At 43.2% G+C, this 24,227-nt stretch overlaps 1 protein-coding gene across 5 annotated transcripts in view; it reads left to right on the top strand.

The window, feature by feature from the left end:
* The window catches only part of CALD1 (caldesmon 1), a 255,607-nt gene that overhangs the window by 162,007 nt on the left and 69,373 nt on the right, over positions 1-24,227 (top strand). The gene's annotated exons all lie outside the window — the stretch shown is intronic.

The raw sequence follows: 24,227 nt of genomic DNA, 5'->3' as shown, positions 1-24,227 counted from the left end.
GGTTCTTCAGTCTGCGAGTTGCAAGAGCCAAGGGGCCAGAGTAAGGAGCTGGGCCCAGCCCTATGGGACAGGAGCTGCCACTGTAGGGTGAGTAAAGGGTGGGCTTGCTCTGCAACTGCCTCCCTTTTGCACCGGGCCAGTATAAAGACATCACCCCCCACTCCCACATCTAGAGCTATTAAGTTTTGCTCAGCCTCCACCTCTGGAATATTTTCATCAGCCACCTATGGCTGGAGGACTGCTCTGTAGTCTCCTCTAACCACTAATCAACACAGTTAAAATATCACGAGTGCAAGCTTCACCCAAACCCTCCTATTATGCCTCAATCTTGACCTGGAGGCCTTCCTCCTCTGAGGTTGCCAGCAAGGGTGCCAGCTGTGGTGTGTCCACTAGGAACTGGCTGGAGACCACCAAGTTATCTCATATTCTTGGTTTGTGGGATTGAGTTAAATTATTTCTTCTGCAGTTTTCCTTGCCTCTCCTATCTGATGAAGCCATAGTGTTATTCAATTTAGCATTTTTCTCCTTTTGCTGTTGCCTAGAATGTGACTAGATCAAATTTCCCCCTTCTGTCATGAGCATTAGTAACTTTTTATTTTTTATATAAAATTCTTTTCTATAATAAAATCTGTCCCAGACTCCAGTTATATAATATTCAAGGTCACAGTGATCATAATGGAATCCATTTTGCTCTAGGATTGTGCTTATGGAGGTGAAAATGGCACACTGGGAGTTTTCATAGGTTTTTGCCACTGGACACACATTTTTGGGAGACTTTGATTCCACACAAAATTGGTTTAACTGTGAGGCCTGCAGTAATACATGTCTTCCTATTTGCATCCTTCATTTCATTTGTAGAGTACAAACAAAAGACATTATGGGCCATTTCAACCTCTGCACTGGCTACTCTCCCACAAAGCATGGGATACACTGACTTTGCAGCTGTGGAATTTCTCCGATAGTCTTTGTTTGCACATACAAACCAAGGAAATGACCAAGACTAGCAGATCCTCGAAGATCCACTGAAACATAGGACCTTCCATGTAGATGTCCTGTGTTTTCTTCCTTCTCCCCATCTGTCTCTTAGCAGTATGAAATCCCTCACCAGATGCTTCATTTGGAATCATCCTCATGGAATTTCCACATCATGGAGGGGATATTCCTATACCATGGAGGTATTCATATACCTGCTAGAAGCCTGTGACATTGATGTGAGGAATGATGCTCTGAAGAGTGGCCATCATCCTGACTTTCTGTGTCTCCAGCTGTAGATCCCATTCACTGATGAGCATCTGTATATGGGCCTCTGTGGGAATGGGTGAAGAAACGTACAATGGAGATAGCACTCCTCACTTTCTTGATGCTTCCCCAACTGGATCTGCCAGGCTTTTGTCCTTTCTGCTGTGGACACAAGAGGAATACTTGGGCCTACCTCAGTTGCCAAATCTCTTTGAAAATTACAGTGGTGTAAATTACCATTTTCAGATGTTTTGGGGTTATTAAACATAGTGGCTTATTCTCTAGAAAGGGGAATTTTAAAAAGGGTCAGAAGAAACTGGAGAAGGAAGCAGCTCAATGTAATATCTTACATGTCCACCGTAGTGTTTTCTCACGATGGCACGGCTGGGCACGTGCTTGTGTCTGGAGTTTGGCAAGCCTTCTGGATAATCTCCATGAGCCAAATTGTATTAGTTAGAGTCAGATTCACTCCAAGAAAGATAGAGATGGGTGTGGGGAAGAGGTAGAGGTGAGAAAGAAGATGGCAGAGCTGATAAAGGCACTTCCCACTCAGGTGAGCAGGAAAATACTGCTGCGTCTTAAATATTGTTAAATGTTACAGAAGCAAAGGGCCAAATCCATTCCTTCGTCAAGCAAGAGCTTGCCCTCATCGAAGTCAATGGGAATTTTGCCATTGATTTCTGTGGGGGTGTGACTGGGCCCATTGCTTTCAGTCAATTTACATGTAGGATGAATTTGGTCCATTGTTTACCAGGGACCAGCTTACACAATTAGTGCATATAAGTAACTTTATCAGACCCAAATGAAGACAACAGGAACAGTTAATATGTAGTGGATGCTTAATCAGAACCCTGGTTTATAGACTTATGGGCAACAGAGGCTGGTGGAAATTAGTGTAACTCACATGGGTGGGTGAGTGGATGGATAGGAGGTACAGGTTTGCCTCTGTGTCCAGCATGCAGCAGACGTGCAGGGCCGGCGCTTCCATTTAGGCGGCCTAGGCAATTGCCTAGGGCGCCAGGATTATTGGTGGGCGGCGTTTTGCCGGAAGGGGCGGCAGGCGGCTCCGGTGGACCTACCGCAGTCATGCGTGCGGAGGGTCCCCTGGCCCGCGGCTCTGGTGGAGCTGCTGCAGTCGTGCCTGAGGACGGTTGGCTGCTCGCGCAGCTCCGGTGGACCTCCCGCAGGCATGACTGCGGCAGCTTCACCAGAGCCGCGGAGCAGCCGACCTTCGGCAGCCACGACTGTGGCAGCTCCACCGGAGCTGCTGGACCAGCGTGCGGGCGGCAAAATTGCCGTGCACCTAGGGCGCTAAAACCCCTAGCGCCGGTCCTGCAGACATGAGTCTGTTACAGCCCCAGCTGGAGGATATTGACTCTGTATCTCATGCTGTCACAGCTCATGCTTTTAATTTGAGAGGTCCCTGGTTCAATTGCCAGTGTGTTGGATAAGACAACGGTTGTCATGTTAGCACAATTTAGAGCCATGTTTTACTGTCATGCATTGGTATAAATCTGGAGTTAACCTGGATTTACATCATTCTCACTGAGAACACCATTTGTCTTTGCGTGTGAAGCCAGTAAAAAAATGTCATCAACAACAACAAATGTATGTAAAGCAGTTGCATGTCTTTGGATTGCAGCACGTTGTATAAATGGCCTGTTGTTATTGCAACATTTCCTTAGTACCTCTTATCATAACCTTAGTCCCAGATTTGGACCTTATGTCCAAAATATGGGGGTTAGCATGAAAACCTCCAAGCTTAGCTACCAGCTTGGACCTGGTACTTGCTGCCACCACCCAAAAAATTAGAGTGTTTTGGGGCACTCTGGTCCCCCTGAAAAACCTTCCCTGGGGACCCCAAGACCCAAATCCCTTGAGTCTCACAACAAAGGGAAATAATCCTTTTTCCCTTCCCCCCTCCAGGTGCTCCTGGAGAGATACACAGACACAAGCTCTGTGAATCCAAACAGAGTGACTCCCCCTCTCTGTTCCCAGTCCTGGAACAAAAGTACTTTCCTATTCCCCCAGAGGGAATGCAAAATCAGGCTAGCAAATCCAACGCACACAGATTTCCCCTGATTTCTTCCTCCCACCAATTCCCTGGTGAGTACAGACTCAATTTCCCTGAAGTAAAGAAAAACTCCAACAGGTCTTAAAAGAAAGCTTTATAAAAAAAGAAAGAAAAATACATACAAATGTTCTCTCTGTATTAAGGTGACACAACACAGGGTCGATTGCGTAAAAGAATATTGAATAAACAGCCTTATTCAAAAAGAATACAAATCAAAGCACTCCAGCACTTATATTCATGCAAATACCAAAGAAAAGAAACCATATAACTTACTATCTGATCTCTTTGTCCATACACTTAGAAACAGAAGATTAGAAAACAGAACTACTTCTCCAAAGCTCAGAGAAAGCAGGCAGCCAGAAAACAAAGACCCCAGACACACAATTCCCTCCACCCAAAGTTGAAAAAATCCGGTTTCCTGATTGGTCCTCTGGCCAGGTGCTTCAGGTGAAAGAGACGTTAACCCTTAGCTATCTGTTTATGACACGCCCCCCAAATTGCAGACAGTGGGGAAGCTCACTGGCGGCGATTTCCTTCTAGAAATTGAAAATAAACAGATTAATACAACACATGCACCTTTACATATACCCCTAAGTATATAACTAACAGACTTCTACATTTTAAGAACACTTTTTAACTACTGAATTCTGGGAAACTCTCACGGGAGAGTGCATCAGCAACTTTGTTAGAAGCTCCTGTGATGTGTTGAATTTCAAAATCAAAATCTTGGAGAGCTAAACTCCAACGAAGAAGTTTCTTGTTGTTCCGCTTGGCAGTATGAAGCCACTTTAGTGCAGCATGGTCAGTTTGTAGTTTGAACCGCCGTCCCCAAACATATGGGCGTAGCTTTTCCAGGGCGTACACAATGGCATAGCATTCCTTTTTACTGACTGACCAGTGACTTTCCCTCTCAGACAGTTTCTTGCTGAGAAACACGACAGGATGGAAGTTGTGATCTGTTGCTTCCTGCATGAGCACTGCTCCTATACCACGCTCAGATGCATCCGTGGTTACTAGGAATGGCTTGTGAAAGTCCGGGGCCCTGAGCACAGGGTCAGACATGAGCATCGCCTTAAGCTGGGTAAAGGCCTTTTGACACTCATCAGTCCACTTAACGGCATTTGGCTGGGTCTTTTTGGTCAGGTCGGTCAATGGGGCAGCGATTTGGCTGTAGTGTGGTACAAATCACCGGTAGTATCCGGCCAAGCCTAAGAAGGATTGGACCTGTTTCTTTGACCTTGGGATAGGCCATTTGTGGATAGCATCCACTTTGGCCTGTAGGGGGTTTATGGTTCCTCGACCCACCTGGTGCCCCAGGTAAGTCACTCTGTTTTGGCCTATTTGACACTTTTTGGCCTTAACAGTTAGTCCTGCCTGCCTGATGCGCTCAAAGACCTTTTCCAGGTGTAGTAGGTGTTCGGGCCAGGAGTCTGAAAAAATGGCCACATCATCGAGGTAGGCAACTGCAAATTCTCCCAGTCCAGCTAGTAGACCATCTACCAGCCTCTGGAAGGTGGCGGGTGCATTTCGAAGGCCGAAAGGAAGGACATTGAATTCATACACCCCCGCATGGGTGACGAATGCTGACCTCTCCTTGGCAGGTTCATCTAGCGGTACTTGCCAGTACCCCTTGGTTAAGTCTATTGTAGAGATGAACTGGGCACGTCCCAACTTCTCCAATAGCTCATCGGTGCGTGGCATTGGATAGTTGTCCGGACGAGTTACCGCATTTAGCTTACGGTAGTCCACGCAAAAGCGTATTTCCCCATCTGGTTTGGGTACCAGAACCACTGGAGATGCCCATGCACTGGTAGATGGGCGGATTATACCCATCTGTAGCATGTTCTGGATCTCCCGTTCTATAGCAGCTTGGGCATGAGGAGACACCCGGTAGGGTGGGGTTCTGATTGGGTGAGCATTACCTGTATCAATGGAGTGGTATGCCCGTTCAGTCCGTCCTGGGGTGGCTGAGAACAATGGGGCGAAGCTAGTGCACAGCTCCTTAATTTGTTGCCGCTGCAGATGTTCCAGGGTGGTTGAGAGGTTCACCTCTTCCACGCCACCGTCTTTTTTCCCGTCGTAGTAGACACCGTCAGGCCACTCAGCATCATCTCCCTGGACTGTAAACTGACAAACCTGTAAATCTCTGGAATAGAAAGGCTTGAGAGAATTAACATGGTACACTTTAGGCTTTAGTGAGGAATTGGGAAATGCTATGAGGTAGTTTACAGTTCCCAGGCGCTCTTGGACCGTGAATGGCCCTTCCCATGATGCTTCCATCTTATGGGCCTGTTGCGCCTTCAAGACCATAACCTGGTCTCCTACCCTGAAAGAACGTTCTCTGGCATGTCTGTCATACCAGGCCTTTTGCTCTTCTTGAGCATCCTTTAGGTTCTCTCTAGCAAGGGCTAAAGAGTGTTGGAGGGTGCTTTGTAGGTTGCTTACAAAGTCCAGAATGTTAGTTCCTGGAGAAGGCGTAAACCCCTCCCATTGCTGCTTCACCAACTGTAATGGCCCCTTAACCTCGTGACCATACACAAGTTCAAATGGTGAAAACCCTAAACTGGGATGTGGTACAGCCCTGTAGGCAAACAGCAACTGCTGCAACACTAGGTCCCAATTATTGGCGAATTCGTTGATGAATTTTCATATCATGGCCCCCAAAGTTCCATTGAACCTCTCCACCAGGCCATTGGTTTGATGGTGGTACAGGGTGGCAACCAAGTGATTCACCCCATGAGTTTCCCACAGTTTTTCCATGGTCCCTGCCAGGAAATTAGACCCTGAATCTGTAAGGATGTCAGAGGGCCAACCTACCCTGGCAAAGATGTCTGTTAGGGCCAGGCACACAGTGTTAGCTCTGGTGTTGCCTAGAGCTACTGCTTCTGGCCATCGGGTAGCAAAGTCCACTAAAGTCAGTACATACTGCTTTCCTCTGGGCGTCTTTTTTGGGAAAGGGCCCAGAACATCCACAGCTACTCGCTGAAATGGGACCTCAATTATGGGGAGTGGCTGGAGAGGGGCCTTGACCTGGTCTTGAGGCTTACCCACTCTTTGGCATACCTCACAAGACCGGACATACTTGGCAACATCCTTGCCCAACCCCTCCCAGTGGAAGGACTTCCCCAACCGGTCCTTGGTTCTGTTCACCCCAGCATGGCCACTGGGATGATCATGGGCTAAGCTTAAGAGCTTCCCCCGGTACTTAGTTGGAACCACCAACTGTTTTTGCGGCTGCCATTCTTCCCGGTGTCCACCAGAAAGAATTTCCTTGTATAAAAGTCCTTGGTCTATAACAAACCGGGATCGATTAGAAGAGCTGAGAGGCAGTGGGGTGCTCTGTGCCGCTGCCCACGCTTTCTGAAGGCTGTCATCTGCTTCCTGCTCAGTCTGGAACTGTTCCCTTGAGGCTGGGGTCACCAGTTCTTCCTCAGACTGTGGACTTGGGCTTGGTCCCTCTGGAAGCGATGTAGGTGATGGGGTTGTTTCCGTTGCTGGTGAACCGCTCTCCGCTGGTGCACCTGAGGGTATTTCAGGCTCTGGCTGAGCCTTTTGGGTATGGCTGTCTTGTGCTTCTGCCAGTTCTGGCTCACTGGCGTCCTCTGGCGTTGAGTTTGAAGATGTGGTTGCACTTGCTGGTGCTGGTTGCTGTTCCAGTTCCGGGCCTGGGACTGGAGATGCTGTGGCTGTTTCAGTGGTAGGCATGGAATGCGGGTCCACTACCTCTGTCTGGGTCTCAGGTAACACAGACGGGGCCTCTGTGGACAGCTCAGGAACAGGAATGGGTCTGGAAGCTTGCCTGGTTTGGCTACGTGTAACCATTCCCACTCTCTTGGCCCGCCTCACCTGGTTGGCCAAGTCTTCCCCCAGTAGCATGGGGATAGGATAATTGTCATAGACGGCAAAAGTCCACATTCCTGACCAGCCTTTGTACTGGACAGGCAGTTCAGCTGTAGGCAAGTCTACAGCTTGTGACATGAAGGGGTAAATTGTAACTTTGGCCTTTGGGTTGATGAATTTGGGGTCTACGAAGGATTGGTGGATAGCTGACACTTGTGCCCCCGTGTCTCTCCACGCAGTAACCTTCTTTCCGCCCACTGTCAAATTTTCCCTTTGCTCCAAGGGTATTTGAGAGGCATCCGGGCCTGGGGATCTTTGGTGTGATGGTGGTGTAATGAATTGCACTCGCATGGTGTTCTTTGGACAGTTGGCCTTGATATGTCCCAGTTCATTACACTTAAAGCATCTTCCATCTGATGGGTCACTGGGCCGAGGTGAGTTACTGGAGACTGGTGAGGTGGAAGGGTAGGGTGTCTGTGGCTTTACTTGGGTGGTATGTGGGGTCTTTGGCTGTCCTCGGTTGTAGGGTTTATGGTCTGTGTGCCCCCTGGGGTAATCGTTCCCCTTGACAGTAGCTTTCTTGCTTTCTGCCAGTTCCATCCATTTGGCTCCAATCTCCCCCGCCTCAGCGATATCTTTGGGTTTTCCATCTTGTATGTACCGTGTGATGTCTTCAGGAACACCATCCAAGAACTGCTGCATTTGTATGAGGAGGTTCAGTTCTTCCAAGGTTTGAATGTTGTTTCCTGTTATCCAGGCCTCATAATTTTTTGCAATGTAGTAGGCGTGTTTGGGAAATGACACCTCTGGTTTCCACTTTTGGGTTCTAAAGCGCCGACGGGCATGATCTGGGGTTATCCCCATCCTGTATCTGGCCTTGGTTTGAAAAAGTTTATAGTCATTCATTTGCTGCTTAGGCATTTCAGCTGCCACCTCTGCTAAAGGTCCACTGAGTTGTGGCCTTAATTCTACCATGTACTGGTCTTCGGGGATGCTGTACCCAAGACAGGCTCTTTCAAAATTTTCCAAGAAGGCCTCGGTGTCATCACCTGCCTTGTAGGTGGGAAATTTCCTGTGCTGTGGAGCAATAATTGGCGCCGGGTTGTTAGGGTTGGCTGGCACATGCAGCCCAGCTTTTGCCAAGTCCAGTTCATGTTTTGTCTGTTTTTCCTTCTCTTCATTCTCTTTTTGTTGTTTTTCCATTTCTTTTTGTTGTTTTTCCATTTCTCGGCGGTGGGCCAACTCTTCTTCTGCTTGTTTCCTTCGGTAGGCCACCTCTTTTTCTTCTAGTTTTCTTTTGTGTGCTGCCTCTTTGGCCGCCTGTTCTCTTTGGAAGGCTGCCAGTTTGATGCTTTCTTCCTTTTCTTTCAGCTCCATGTCTTTTTGTTTTATTTCTAGTTCCTGTTTGTGTTTTTCAATCTCTCGCCTGTGTTCAGCTTCTTTGAATTGCTCTTCAGCCTCCATTTTTGTCTTGGTAGACATGGTTCCTGTTTTCTTGTGTTGGGGTGCCCTCCGGTGTTTCTCTTCTGAACTGCAGGCTCTGTTGCCTCCTGAAGTCTGCCTAGCAACAGTGCCTTTAGCTAATCTTCAATGTTAAGTAAACCTGAAAAACCACTTTATTTGCATTTATATAGTGCTGGTATGACTCTCAATGGGAGTGCTATTGTGTGACAAAAGACTCGTGATAGCACCTTAACGACTTCTTGCTTAACATGCAAGCCACAAACTGCCAGAGAGAGCAGAGAAAAAAAAATTCTGTCTGGTTCCCTTTTAAAACCAACTGTTTCTCTCTGCTAAAAAGCCCTTAGCAGAGAAAAGAAAAATATAATATTCCTACTGGCTTCTGGATTCTGTCTATATCCCACCACTGCTACACCATATCATAACCTTAGTCCCAGATTTGGACCTTATGTCCAAAATATGGGGGTTAGCATGAAAACCTCCAAGCTTAGCTACCAGCTTGGACCTGGTACTTGCTGCCACCACCCAAAAAATTAGAGTGTTTTGGGGCACTCTGGTCCCCCTGAAAAACCTTCCCTGGGGACCCCAAGACCCAAATCCCTTGAGTCTCACAACAAAGGGAAATAATCCTTTTTCCCTTCCCCCCTCCAGGTGCTCCTGGAGAGATACACAGACACAAGCTCTGTGAATCCAAACAGAGTGACTCCCCCTCTCTGTTCCCAGTCCTGGAACAAAAGTACTTTCCTATTCCCCCAGAGGGAATGCAAAATCAGGCTAGCAAATCCAACGCACACAGATTTCCCCTGATTTCTTCCTCCCACCAATTCCCTGGTGAGTACAGACTCAATTTCCCTGAAGTAAAGAAAAACTCCAACAGGTCTTAAAAGAAAGCTTTATAAAAAAAGAAAGAAAAATACATACAAATGTTCTCTCTGTATTAAGGTGACACAACACAGGGTCGATTGCGTAAAAGAATATTGAATAAACAGCCTTATTCAAAAAGAATACAAATCAAAGCACTCCAGCACTTATATTCATGCAAATACCAAAGAAAAGAAACCATATAACTTACTATCTGATCTCTTTGTCCATACACTTAGAAACAGAAGATTAGAAAACAGAAACTACTTCTCCAAAGCTCAGAGAAAGCAGGCAGCCAGAAAACAAAGACCCCAGACACACAATTCCCTCCACCCAAAGTTGAAAAAATCCGGTTTCCTGATTGGTCCTCTGGTCAGGTGCTCCAGGTGAAAGAGACGTTAACCTTTAGCTATGTATGTAAAGCAGTTGCATGTCTTTGGATTGCAGCACGTTGTATAAATGGCCTGTTGTTATTGCAACATTTCCTTAGTACCTCTACACTGACTTCCAGCCCTACCTTGCTCCAGTCTCCAAACTTAAGGCCCTGACTCAGCAAAGCACTTAAGCATGTGCTTAACGCTAACTTCAGTAGGACTTAAAACACAGAGCCTTGCTGAACTGGGGCCTAAGACATTAACTTAAATGGTTTTCAAATGACACCCCTGCATTTGCTCAGGATCAAAACTAAAAGGAGCGATTAGTATATTCTTTGGGACATATTTTCAGCAAAACAGAAATAATACGAAGTAGGAGGGATGATTTTTCAGTAAGAAAGGCCTCAGGAAGAGTCAGATTATGACTGGCAGTGGGCGGGTACGCTATAGGAAGACACAAGGATTCTTTTTCCCAGAATGCAGCTGCACAAGGGACAGCCATAATACGAATGCTGTTGGAGGGGAATGCGTAGGGGAACTGGGCTAGAGAGTGCTGCGGGCACAATAGGTGCTCTGGAGAGGGCTTGTCAGGACAGGTTTTGTCCCCGCTTTGCTGTTAGCAGAACTGCACTGAAGAGATAATTGGCTGCACTTTTGATTGCATATGTTTTACCACGAATTTTCAGAGCCCTTTGGCAAGTTCTGAAAACAAGATCTTTGTGACTATATTTAATTTTTTCAATATTAGAACACGCGAAAAAATCCATCCAGGGTCCTGAGTGCTTTAGCAATAATTAAAATGGACATAAATTAAAAATGTTGATAATATTATTAATAACATTTATTAAAATACTCATCTCTCTTTGAGGATAGCTCCACTTAACATTCACTTTAGAACTAACTGCAGAATCCTGGAAATATGAACAAAGATAAATGCACAGTGAAGTTCCATAATAACAGCCTTAAGGCTGTGCCAACAGTGGTTAATTTCTAAGGAAATATTAATTTCCTCTTCCTGTTTTTCAAGAATTTTGTGTGTAGGAGAAATGTTTCTGTTGCATAAACATTTTAAAATAATGGCTTTAAAGAGTACAATTGAGAGCCTCTGTCCAAATGTTTTGTTAGTACTTAAAGAATCCTTGTTCAACTTTTGCTTCCTTTTTTTTTTTTTTTTTTTTTAATTTGTTCTTGAATAGGAATCTGCAGTTTGGCTGAGCTCAAGAACTGCATAGTGCAGATATGGTCAGAAAAACAACTTTGGGATAATATCAAATACTTATCCAACACAATCTGCTCCATGTGTCTCTGCTCACATTGCTAATAGCCAGTAGGATTTTTTTTATGCTTTTAGCCATGCAGAGCTAAAATGACCATGGGAGAGTGAGCTGGATTCTATTCTGCCTCACACATAAACAGCAAAATAACTAACTTCTGAGTGCAGAATCTTTCTTACAGATGCTGATGCAAGTGGCAGAAAGAGCACAGCTGGAGTTTTCAGATCCCAGCCTGAGCTTGCAGGGCTGACAGTTAGAAAATATTTTTCTGAACTCATAAAAATGAATATGACATGGAGCCTCTGGAGGGAGACTAAATACGGAGCCACATGATGTGCTGCTTAAGAGTATAACCACACTTTAAAATAACAGGGCAGCTAGATGTACTGGGATGCATACACCATGTTCAAATACAATGGTAATGGAGGGGCATCACGTACCTGGACAGACAGATATTGTTAGACTACGTAGGAACGAAAATGAGTCTAGACATAGCAGGTGCACCTCTCCTTGAAATCACTCAGAGCTCTATCCGCTTACACCAGGGTTGATTTTTGTCCAAGTGGTAAGAAACTATTAAAATCAATGACAATGGTGTAAAAGATACCTGTATAAAACTGGTTTGGTAGGAGATTCAGGCTCACTGCTTCCAGTGCTTGAGGTGAAGTGTGTATGTGTGTGCAGGTGGGAATGCCTGACCCCCACTCCTTGCTGTTGCAGTTTGAAAAGGGGGCTAAAAGGTGGGAAAAAATAGGAACAGCTTGCAGATGGCATACATTTACTGTGGATGGTGGGGTGGGGATGCCACTCAAAGGAATGCCATGCTGCCAAAAAAGGCTACTATATAAAAAAGGGCACATACTATCCAGTGGTGGGGGGGGAGGGGCGCATAGCAGTATGTTTGGAGGCTGCATTCACTTTTGGAGGTACCATCATACAAGCACCCTTTCTGGGAAGGCACATACCATTTGGGAGGGATTCACTGGTAACTTGGTAAAGACGGACTTTCTCTTTTATAAATTTGCTTTGATTGGCAAACGCTGTTTTCAAAGTAAAGGCAGACCACTCCAGTGCTAAAAGTGCTGATGAGAGGATTTTAAATGCATACTGTGTTTCATCATTTAAAGCTTGCTTGGCACATTCAGTTTTATAATGAGTAATGTGCCACAATTTAAATAATGGAATATACCTGATGTACAGGACACAGCTGGGTTTCTTGGGAAGGCAGATGGAGGGGTCATTGATTTGTGGTGGGCAGGTTGCCTGTCTGATTATGTTAACAGCTTAGAGCCAGGTCTTGTTGTCCTTGATCTCATCAGTAATTCTCAATTATACAACGTGCATCATTGATTTCAGTGGTACTACTCACATGATTGAGGATTATTCATCTAAGTAAGGTTTGAATGACTATCCTCTTAAATGACAGGCAGCTCCCTCTACAATCCCCAATCTGGCCACAGCCAGGGGGTTTAAAAGACGTCAAGAGTCATTGGATGACAGATGCATTAAACGGATAGGGCCAAATTATACTCTTTTATGAAAAGACCCCCTGCAGAGGCAAAATAAAGTGGAAAACCCCATTCATTTTCACGCTGAAAGTTTCTGACAGATCATCCTGCTGAGGGATGTGGTAGGGTTTCCATGTCTGTTTCCAGGGTTTCTGTGGAGGCTGTAAAGGGCCAGGGTTCATGGATATCTAATCCCAGAGATGCCCTGAGATCTCCGGGGAGAAGCTTTGGCTCTTGGACCCATCTGTGTGAACAAACTGCCCCATATGCCATTGCCACAGTACTGCAGAAGCTGCAATACATAAGTCTGCAGCTGTGACTTTCACTTACTACGTGGGGTTTCGACCCATCCCTTCTTGCTGCTTGTATATGTATGGTGTGACCATGTAACAAAGTACTCTGATGTCAGGTACAGGTACAAGGGAACAGAGTTAAGGATGGTATGGGAAACTGACTTCTGTGTAATTAAAATCTCACCTTAGCATAACATTTCAATGATGTATATTTCCCCCCCTTACTGAACAGTATATACTGGAATTCTCATTTTCATAGATGGATGTGTACAATTGCACCTGCGAGATTTGCACACAGTAGTATCATGGCTATATGTACAAATACTAAGATTTCAGGCAATCTCTGATTTGCATACACCCTCCTGATATCTGCATGTACAAGTTATACACACAGTTCTGAGAGTGGCCCATCTTTGAAAAAACTGTTCCTGTTCCTAATAATTCATTTTGTTAGCAGGCTAGCAAATGCCAATGTCCTGTTTTTTATGGCAGAGACTGGAGATTTTTCACAGCTTAATATTGTTTATTGAAGTTTTCAAAAGCATTTTGAAACTCCCATTAAAAAAAAAAACACACACAGGCTTCTAAATGTAGGGCACTGGACTGGGACTCAGGACACCTGGGTTCAATTTCTGGCAGTGCCACTATTTCGGTGCATGATCTTGGGCAACTCAACTTCTCATTCTGGCCTCATTTGTACAGCATGTTGAGCTCTATGGAAGGCAAGTGTTATAAAAGAGAGAGATATCTTAGGCACATTTGAAAAGTTTACTCTGTCATGATTTTCCAAAGAATAATTTGAAAGAGGGAGGAGGAAAGAAGGAAGAGGGGCATGCACATGTGTGTTGTGGGTTGGACATGAAACATAATGCTCTAGAGACATACAGCTGTCTTTTATTTATTTTAGTCTATTCAATAATTTATACTATTCCTGTCACCACCACATCTGGGCACATCACAGCTAGAAACAGCAGCAATTATCATTCAGGCCTTGACTGTGCCATGTAGGCTCAATCCATGTTAAAGTGAGGCGTGGAGCCACACAACTTTAGGAATAGTTTAAGGAGGCCTCCCACAGTCCCTAGGGACAGAGAAGCTAAAAACTCACTGCTGCATCCTTTGGTGGGTGTTTTTTACAGAAAGCTTCTCTGGCTTGTGCATGAGCAATGAGATGGAAAGGACGTACCTGTGGCCCTGTCTTCCTTCCCCATCCTCTTCAGGACACCATGGATCCCTGAGGGAGTAGGAATAAATCAGCTCCCGTGCTATGCGGTGTGTGGAGCTGAGATTCTGTCTGATCTTTACATAGACCATGGAAGGTTGGGGAAGGTTACTTGCACACTCCCCCTTTCAACTGCCTGTTAGCAGAAAGCTAACAAAGTTAGAATTCAGGAAATGCCTTCATGTGTAACGTTTGCCAGCTGTGGTTTCTGATATTTTGATGGGCGGGTTCCTTATGTGGCCATCTTGATAAGAAAATGCCCCGAGCCAGACCCACTTCATCCAAGGATCATTGCCTTAATCTCTCATTTGGATTAAATGGAGAGGCTTATATATATATATATAATATATATATAAAGCACTGTACTTATTACATTTTCTCCAATCTGAGATTCATTTAACCTCTTAGACCTTGCAATATGGAGCTGAGTCACCACTTGACATTTAAGGATGAAGCTATCTTCCAAATCTAAGTCTGATTTTCAACCTTCCCTAGCTTTCCCCACTAAGAAATTAGCCCCCCACCGCCGAAATTACACCCAGCACATCTCATCATTGGTTAAAATGTTCTAGGACGTTTTTGGAGAATAAAAATGATAATAGTAGTGTTAAGCTTATGCTGTTCCAAAAATGTTCCCCATTTTGATTTTTTTTCAATGATAAAAAAATGTAATTATAAAAAAAAAAATCCCCAGGCCCTGGAACTGACAGGATATTTATTTTTCCTTGCAAGCAAGAATGGAGGAAGAAACACACAGAATAATATTACTGGGTTACTTGGGAGCTACAATTCCTAAGGGCTTTTTTCAGGAACAGTTTTTATAGTGAGGGTGCTGAAAACCATTGAACAAATCTGTGAACTTTGTATATGATGGAAACCATGTATTTCGCTGTTATTACTACTTCAAGCCAGGGGGCGCTGTTGCACTCGCAGCACCCTTAATTCCAGCACCTCTGGGTTCTTTTTTAAAAATGTATGTTTTAAAAGGAGTGAATTTGAGGACTGAGGCCAAAAGTGGGTTTTGAAGAAGGATTTCCCTTATGGCTAATGTCTTATGGAAATTAATATGATGAAATGGCTAAAGTTAAATAGGCATTTTTCTTAAAACCTGTAGAACTGAATAGAGAAAATGATCCTTCCTATGGGTTTTTACGAGCGGAGTAGGGGTCTGCAGTGTTGATATGGGAATGGGCAGGGAAAATTGCTCACTTAGCGCCTGATCCTGTGCCCATTAAGTCATTGGCAAAACTCCCAGTGACTTTAATGGTGCAGAATCAGATTTCTAAGCAGCTGGAAATGCTGCATCCTCAGGTATGTAAGGGCAGATGCTCTTCCTATGAGTAGGGGTAACTCATTTTCTGCACCACTGATGCTGTGCAGTACCCAGGATCAGGAGCCTGTCCAGTCCATCCCACTCTCGATCCACATGCTTCCTCTTATTTCTCCTTGGGTGTGAGGTCCACTGGGGGCAGGGAGTGAGGGAGCATGTTATGCTTTGACTTCCCCAGGTGCAGTGCCTCTGGGAACACCAACTAAGCTCCATATAGCCTCTCTGCTCCTGTCTGTGCTGTGCAAGGCAATGCAGGGTTGAAAGGAGAGCCCAATATACAATATCACTTCCATTCAAAATGCTAGACACAAGACTGCTAAGCCCCCACCCAAAATCTATGTGACTCATTAGGTTGCTTTAACCTAGTGTGCATTGCATGAGTCTTGGTATCTTGGAGGTTTTAATTAACATATCAGAACTATGTATCCTGACTTCCTTTCCCTCCTTTTAATACATTGAGGAATTCCAAAGATTCTTGATCAGTTTCATAGTTCTTAAAAGCTTTAAAGGCCTTCGTTTAGATAGCTCTTAGCGTATCAGGGTCTGTAATCATCTTTTTAAAAGGTTCAACAGGAAAAAGAAACTAAATTTTATCACAGGACATCACATCAAAATGTTGATTGGGTAACATGCTGGCAAGCTATAACAGATCCATGGTAATAATTCTCCATGTTTCCATTCTGTTTTTAGACATTAACTTGCTATAGGAAGATTATTGAACTTTCCACTGTTAACCATATAAGGTTATAAGGTCCTTGCTCAGTTTTAAACTCAGGTTTTGGTCATTGCTGCAATAAAGATGAATGAATTTTAAAGCTGGTTGAAAAATGCAAACATATTTTTTGTGAAAAAGTTTGAAATTTCAAAGTTGTTTTTGTTTAGAAGTGTTTGAAATGGCCATCTTTCAGATTATGTTTGTGATTTTGTTCCCAAAAATGCAATTAAAATGGTTTTGAAAATTTCCAAAATCTGGGTTATCAAAATGGTTATGGAAATTTGATTTTTACTAAATGAAAAATTCCAATAACTATTTCAATCACATTTTGGATAATATTTTCTCTAAAGGTTTAAAAAAGTATCAATCAAGCATGGCGTTTTTTCAAAAGCTGAAAAATTTAGACTATGTTGACAATTTTTGTAAACGTTTGCACATTAATAACACACCTTAGTGATGAAAAAAATGATTTATTTGGAAAAATTTCCACCACTTGTAATTAATTTAAACTCCAAGGTTCAAAGCTTAGCCAGACATCTACACAATACTAAAACTGACTCCTTAACATAGGCAGCTACTGATTAACTGGATCAAACTAAGTGGCTTTCAATTGCTCTAAGACTACTAGCGGAAAGAAAAAAAAGGACCTTATGTGGAGGTATAACAGTCCCCAAAGGGAGCTTCATTTATGGATGAACTTCTTCATTTGTGCTTTAACATTTAAGACACTTAAAAATAAAGACAAAATAGGCCCCATAAAACAACAACACGGTCATGTACAATAACGCAGATTGCCACACAGTCTTCTAACTGCCTTCCCTCTTCTTGCCCAGGATCCTGTCCACTGACACTTACGAATTTGAACTCTCTGGCAGTGGGAGAGCAAGAATCAATACCTATATCTAGCATGCCTCAAATAATAAACCCCAAGGACTTCTTCCCGCCCACTTGTTATTGAATCACAATGGAATTCAGGTACTACAGTGATGAAATCCGTACAAGTAACTGGATAGAGAAACCTAAACAAACAACAAAAGAGAGAGATAAATACCAGCAATTGCAAATTGTCCCTTTATAAATGGTCTAAAGTAACCTCCCAGATCACTATATCTGTGCATCATCTGAATGTCCATTATCATTTTAATTTTCCTCTTTCGTGACCCTGTGTGTGCATGTTCTTAGGAAAAATGAGTGCTTGTGAGGATGTTTCAGTGTAGATCACACTGTTTAAATGCTACAGGGTATCAGCTGATTGCCTGTAGGGGTCAGGAAGGAATTTTTCCTCTTTTATAGAGCTTTGCACAATTAGCCAGCTGCATTATGGTTTGGTTATTTTTTTTTCTTTCTGTGAAGCATCAGGCATAAGCCACTGCTGGAGGCAGGAACCCAGAGTTAATGGAGTGCAGATCTGATCTGGTATGACAAATCCTGTGGAAGTGTTCAGCTATTACTTTAACCCTTTGTTGCCCATAATTAGGAAATCCCAATGGATAACAGCACTGTATTGATGAGACTGGAAGTTCCTGTGCTGAGGTCTATTGAGAGAACTCCAGAGAAAGCAAACAAGAGAGAAACTTTAAAAAATAAGAACTTTATTTATCTCCTCTTTTGAATATCACTGAAAGTTTAATTCCTTTAGTGCTGTTTAATTTTCCATGGATTCCATCTGGAACCTGGAAGCATTTGGTGGGCTGTGAGGATGAGGTTTATGGGTTACTGAGAAACGTTGTGATATTCAAATGGGCTGGACTGGGAGGGCTGGTGGGCTTGTTAGACAGATCCAGGGATTGGTAAGTGAGTTCAAGAGTTAGGACAGAGATCAGGATGCTAGGGGAATTGCTGGGAGAAGCAAGGCGGTGGGGGGCAATGGGGACAGGTATATGCTCTCATATACAATGTTCTAAAATTGATTTGAGTGGAACTGAATGTAAAACTAACCCCTAATTTCCAAGGTATTTTTGCCTGGGTTTAGCAATCCAACTTCTGTCAAACTCAGTAAGTGTCATATTGATTCAATACCAGGCCCTAGTTAGAAAACCTGGGATGGGGAAGGTAAATGTTGAACAGAACAGCTCCTCTTTGTTATCATACATTGCTACAGGAAACAGACATACAACAAAAAACCTAAACCAAGCAAACAACTCCCTACCTCCTCCCAACAGTAAACAAATAAGCAAAAGCCCCTCATGTATCGATCATTCTAACAAAAATCATTCGAGGCTGCTGTCTTGTGGAATGTTTTCCATTGGCTGCATGGTTTTGAAGGAAAAAAAAGCAAAGAATCCTCTCCTGTCTTCAATTAAATTTGTTAATGATTAACAGAGTGCTCCAGTGTGTGTGGTGTGTTTTAATTAAATCAGAGGAGACATGATTTGGACAAGATTTTTGTTTCATTTTGAAAGTTATTAAATAAACTGACTGTGTTTGCTCATTGCAAGTTCCTGGGCGCATCCAGTTAGATAGTAATCATGTGCAGCTAGTGAAATAATGCTCATTCCAAAATACGTAAGGATAATAATGGAATATTAAAAAAAGATCATTCCAGTCACTTTGGGACTGAGCCAATCATTAAACTAAGTGACACAGGATCGTGCCTGGAGACTCCAAATTTGACATATATTTAAGCTGAGTGCAATAATATTATAAAGAACAGTTCAATCTGCATGTATCCGCTCTAGATCTGGAATTTGAATATCCGAAGTTGTTCAGATTGAGTCTTTTTTGGGGGGAGAGGAATGGCTCATTATAAAGATGGGGGGAGGAATCCTCAGAGTTGTCAGAAATCTATTGACTTCACCAGAACTATCGTAGTTTGTCGATGTCTGACAGTTTACGCCAGCTGAGGATTTTGGCCCCTGGGTCATTTGGAAAATATGGATCTGTGTCTAGGTTTGGATTTTGTCCACCCTAAAAAATTCAGGTTTATTAGGATTGGGGGTTTTGGTTCAAAATCACCTCTAAAATATATCATAGTATGAACTGTTCTTCTCATTCGAAATTTGGGTCTCTTTCTCTCTCTCTCTCTCTCTCTCTCTCTCACTGTTTAAAACTGTTGTTCCAGCTGTGAATCATTGTTTTTTTTTTTTAAAAAAGCAACTATAGCCCTCAGAGTAAAACTTCAAACATAATGCCAGCATGGTCATTTGTTCCCTCTCCTCCATTAGGCTTTTCCCCCTTTGTTCCAAAGGGGGAGAAAAAGGACATCAAGAGGGGATGTCCCCCCCACCCCAAAAAAACCCCAGACCAAACCAAACCAAAAACCCAAGAACCAAACATTTTTTGTTTTTTGGATCATAGCATTTTTTTAAATAAAAGAAAATGGGAAATTACATGAAAATTTTCATATTAAGTAATTTTTTCTCTTTGGAATTTTTTCGTGGAAAATATATTGCATTTTTAGCCTCTCTAATTTTAGCTATTTTGTTCAGAACAAAAAATATTTGAGAGTTCACACACTCAGCTGGCTCGTGCAGCCCGGAAAACTGTCACCTACATGATATATGTGCAAACCTAATATATTTTGCTTTGTGGGAACTCCACTAGAAAATAGGTTTTCTACAAAAACAAACTCTTTTATTTACGCTGGAGCTCTCCCCATAGGCCTGTTTCATGTGTACTTAGACTGGAAAAACGATGAACATCCCAGTTATTGATGCCTACTATAGTATATCAAGGCTGCAATTTTTCTTGTCTCTTGTAAAAATTCTTCCATATTCTTTGTAAGGGGGATGAAGGTGGATTCTTTCAGGTGGAGGAGCCGTGGAGGGGCCCAATCAGCAATTCAACATGTTGTATGATTACTAACACACAATGGCAAAACATCTGGGATACTCATGCCAATGTTAATTTTGAACTCTTTGAAATGCATATTACTTTCGTCTTCATTCTGATTACATATAATTATTTGCACCCTTCCCAGTAAGCCTCATCCATATGCATAAAGGCTAGGAACAATCTGGCCTCTTTAGTTTTGCTTGAGTTCAAACTCAGTAAGCACTTTAGTACTTGGGCCACAGACTCCAATGAGGATTTTACCCCAAAACACTGTGTAAAACTGATGAAGGGCTTCCCTGATTTTTATTTTGACAGTATCACTTTATTGGTGTATAAATCAAACTCCTAGAGTTCACTAAGCTACAATGGTAACTCTCCCAGGGGAGGGAGGGAGGAGGGAAGGAGAAGGAAGACACAATGTATTTTCCATTTCAGTTCAAATTACCAGAAGATAGCAGCAGCCCAGATGTTACATGGATACCTTTGCTGTAGTCCTAGTAATTTTTTTATTTTTTATTTTAACCAATGAAAAGATGAGATGAAAGACAAGAAAAGATTTAGTGGAAATAGTTTTATGAAATATTATGTTCTTTTATTTCTGGATTATGCATTGCTTCATAAGTAATGGATAGAGAACTCAAATATTGGCAAATATGTTTTTGTCATCAAACTTAGACTTACAGTGGAAGGTCTTGTCCATGCAAGAGACAAACTAGTATTAACTTCTCAGAAACTGAGGACAGATGCCTAAGGGGAAATTCATCTTTGTTCAGAAAAAGACCCACTTATAGATAATTCATGACTCAAGTCCTACATGAGCCCTGAAAATAGACCTTAAATGGTGAGTAGGCCTTGTATGGGACCTCTTCACCAGGGTGAATTTTATCCCAAGGGACTCCATTTTCAAAGGGGCCCATCCTAAACTCTAAATTTTCATGTTTGGTTTTGGGCAGGTGGTTCCATTTGTCCAGTAAGTAATTAAACGTCTAACTACATTTGTGTGTGCAAATTCTGTTTGGATGCACAAATTCTATTATTTGCACATGCAAATGTCTATGAATGCAAAACTATGTGAGCAAAACTGAGGCCATATTCTAATATTTGGCCCTAGTCCATAGAATTCCGTTTGCATGGCTGTTTGGTTTTTTTATTGATTCATGTCACTGCACATATTAAAAATGCATATGTGAAGCACTGATGTTTACAATGCTCCAAAGAGGTAAGGCTAAGAGTAATGGTAAGAAAAGGGAAATATGAGTTTGCTGTCAGGAGATGTTTCCCATCACTAAGGTCTATTAGACAGCAGAATAATTATCATGAGGAAGTTGTGGAAGCTCCATCACTTGAGATATTTAAAAAACTGGGCTGAAATCACTGGAGAATATGTATTTGGTAGGGGATCATTCTGCACAAGGTGTTGATGGACTAAATCAGTGGTTCTCAAAGCCGGCCCGCCACTTGTTCAGGGAAAGCCCTCGGCCCGTGCCGCTTCCCACAGCCCCCATTTGCCTGGAGTGGTGAACCGCAGCCAGTGGGAGCCGCCATCGGCCGAACGTGCAGATGCAGCAGGTAAACAAACCGGCCCAGCCAGCCAGGAGCTTTCCCTGAACAAGTGGTGGACTGGCTTTAGGAACCACTGGACTCAATGACCTAATAACCTTTCTGAGCTTAACATCTGTGAACTAGTCACTCAGAGACATTACATATGGGTTACACGGGGTGGCATAAAGTTCCAGGAATTGCTCACTGACACCCCAGACTCCATAGGCTCTTCCAGGAGGGTTGACTGAGACCTTTTTCCTTCTGAGGTGAATAAATTGAGTTCTATACAGTTAACTATGTTGGGGTCTTTCAGCTGAGACCTTAAAAACCAAGCCCTTGCCTGCTCTGTGAAGTCATGAAAGACATTATGGCATCTTTCATTTCCCTGTGGAGTGAACAGTTTAAAAGTATTCTTCAAACAAGAAGCATCTGTTAATGTCATTCCAGTAGATTTTAACAACAAACACATTTTTTTTCCTGCAAAATGTCAGTAGCTTTTAAAGGGTTTTTACAAATCCACTATTTTCTGAGCAGTGGCACACAGGAAGGAAGAAGGCGTAATTAGGTATTCAGTATCTCTGCAGCAAGTCAGCTGCATTTCTAAAAGCTATTCCCATTCCCATTTCAAAGTTGCCTAATACTAGGAAAGGAATAAATATCAAGCTACTGAAACATTTTAAAAAAAAATCTAAAGTGTCCGATGGCCAAGTAACAGAGCGAGGCTAACGGGCAGCATGATGGCAGATGTAATCCAGTGTGGACAAATGCAAGGTAGTGCACATTGAACTCCTCATACTCATTTACTGGGTTCTGAATTAACTGTAATCTCTCTGGAAAAAGACCTGGGTGACAGTCTGATCAGCTCATCACAAACCTCTGTTTAACATGCAGGAAAGGTAAGAAACCAACTAAACAAAAATGTTAGGTTCTTCAAGTAGCCTCTGTCTTTTCCCACTCTTGGGATGCACCAGTAGTGCAGCTTAGCTTGGTGGAACCTTCTACTACCAGTGCCTTTTGGAGTGCTCCTGGGCCCCCTCCTACCTCTCTCCTCAGAACTTCGAACGTTCAGAGGGTGGGACTGTGGGAGGGAGAGATAGTGCCTCAGTTCCTTCCAACCAGCCAGGAATCTCATTGGGTCATTTAATGTGGATCCTTTGGAACAGAGTATTCCTAGTGCTGTAGCCTTCTTAGTTTAGTTAGGTTTGAGTTCATTCTTTTTCTTTGCCTTGTTTCTTGACTAAAAATCTTCGTTCCCCGGATCATTGGTTCAGATATGTCAGAACTGAAGACAAGGAAACCAGATGTGAAGAGGTGCACTTCTCGCCCTGCCATTTTCTCTGTTTTGAACGCACGTATGTGTCATTTGAGGAAAGGTCCTTTTCCTTTTCATTGCTCCATATATAGAACCTTCATCCCATGGCCAGAAAGGGGCACTGGAATCACCTCGAAGCTATGCTACTGAAGGAAGCATTAGTGGTGAAACTTTCCAGCTCCGAAATGAAGGGCTCTGTAAATACTGAGAGAACAGCACTGCAACTAGCCCCACCTCTCCAAGAAAGGGGCTACACACCTTGCACTCTGAGAGAGCATTAGCCATCAGTTAGACTGTTTGTCTCTTGCCAAAAAAGAGTAAGGGCCAGGCAATGACATCCTAATGCCTTCCTCTGTAGGTTAAGCTCTGTATTGATACCCCTTCTGTTCTTCTTCCAGAAGAGCTGAGAGATCACTTAACTAGAGCGAAGGCTGTTTCCATGGCCTGTCTCAGACATATTCTCATATTAGAAATCCGTAGATCTGCCACTTGGAGCTCGATGCATCCTCTCACAAAATATTATTATTCCTTAGATCTGGCATCTGATCACATGCACAATTTGGTATAGCAATATTATAATATTTATTTATCTAGGCCTTCTTGTCCCAGTGCCTGAAGGGAGGAGCACTACTTGCCAAACTCCCAAGTGTGGGAATGTGTGGAGGCTGCTCAAAGATGAAATGATTACTCACTTGTTACTAAAGTTCTTTGAGATGGACTCTGCACATTCACACTCACTGCCCATGATCCCCTCTTCCTTGGAGGCATTGGAAGGAATGGGGTTGGTTCGGATGCCATGCCCTCTTTTTATAGCCCCTTCACCACCCTACTGCAGAAATGGAATTCAATGGTTTGACCAGCCCTAATACTAAGTTATATAGAACTTTTCACTATGAAGAATTGCACACTGTGGCCCAAAATTTCAAGTGTCTATACACTTTGCACACATGGAGTGTCCAGTAGAAGGATAAATGAATCAGAGTTTCGTGCACGCAGATGTCAGCTTGTGCACGTGCATTGGGAACTGAGGGCCAGAACTTCAACTGGTGAAAACAGCTGTAGCTCCACTCAGTTTATACCAGCTGAGGAATGGTTCAGTATACTCAAAGGTCAGAGTGCCACCTACTGAATCAACCTCACTAATTCTTGAAGCACTGTTGATTCTCCCTGGAGGCAACCCATCCAAGTATTAACCAGCCCCTGCCCTGTAGTTTATGAGATTTGACAAGATCACTGCCTGGGGTAGAATGGCTGCAGGATCCCACTGTAAGTTGTTTCAGCATGTTCGCAGGCTGTGTGCTGTGTTAGCTTAGAGGGTTATGAGAACCACGTATGTGAAATTATGGTAAATGATGGTGTCTCAATTTATATGACTTTGTTTGCATTTATATTACCTGTGTCATTCACT

This window comes from Gopherus evgoodei, chromosome 1, assembly GCF_007399415.2.
Source record: "Gopherus evgoodei ecotype Sinaloan lineage chromosome 1, rGopEvg1_v1.p, whole genome shotgun sequence".
NCBI lineage: Eukaryota > Metazoa > Chordata > Testudines > Testudinidae > Gopherus > Gopherus evgoodei.
Note: the sequence above shows the minus strand (reverse complement) of the source record. Positions and strands in the feature narration are given on the sequence as shown.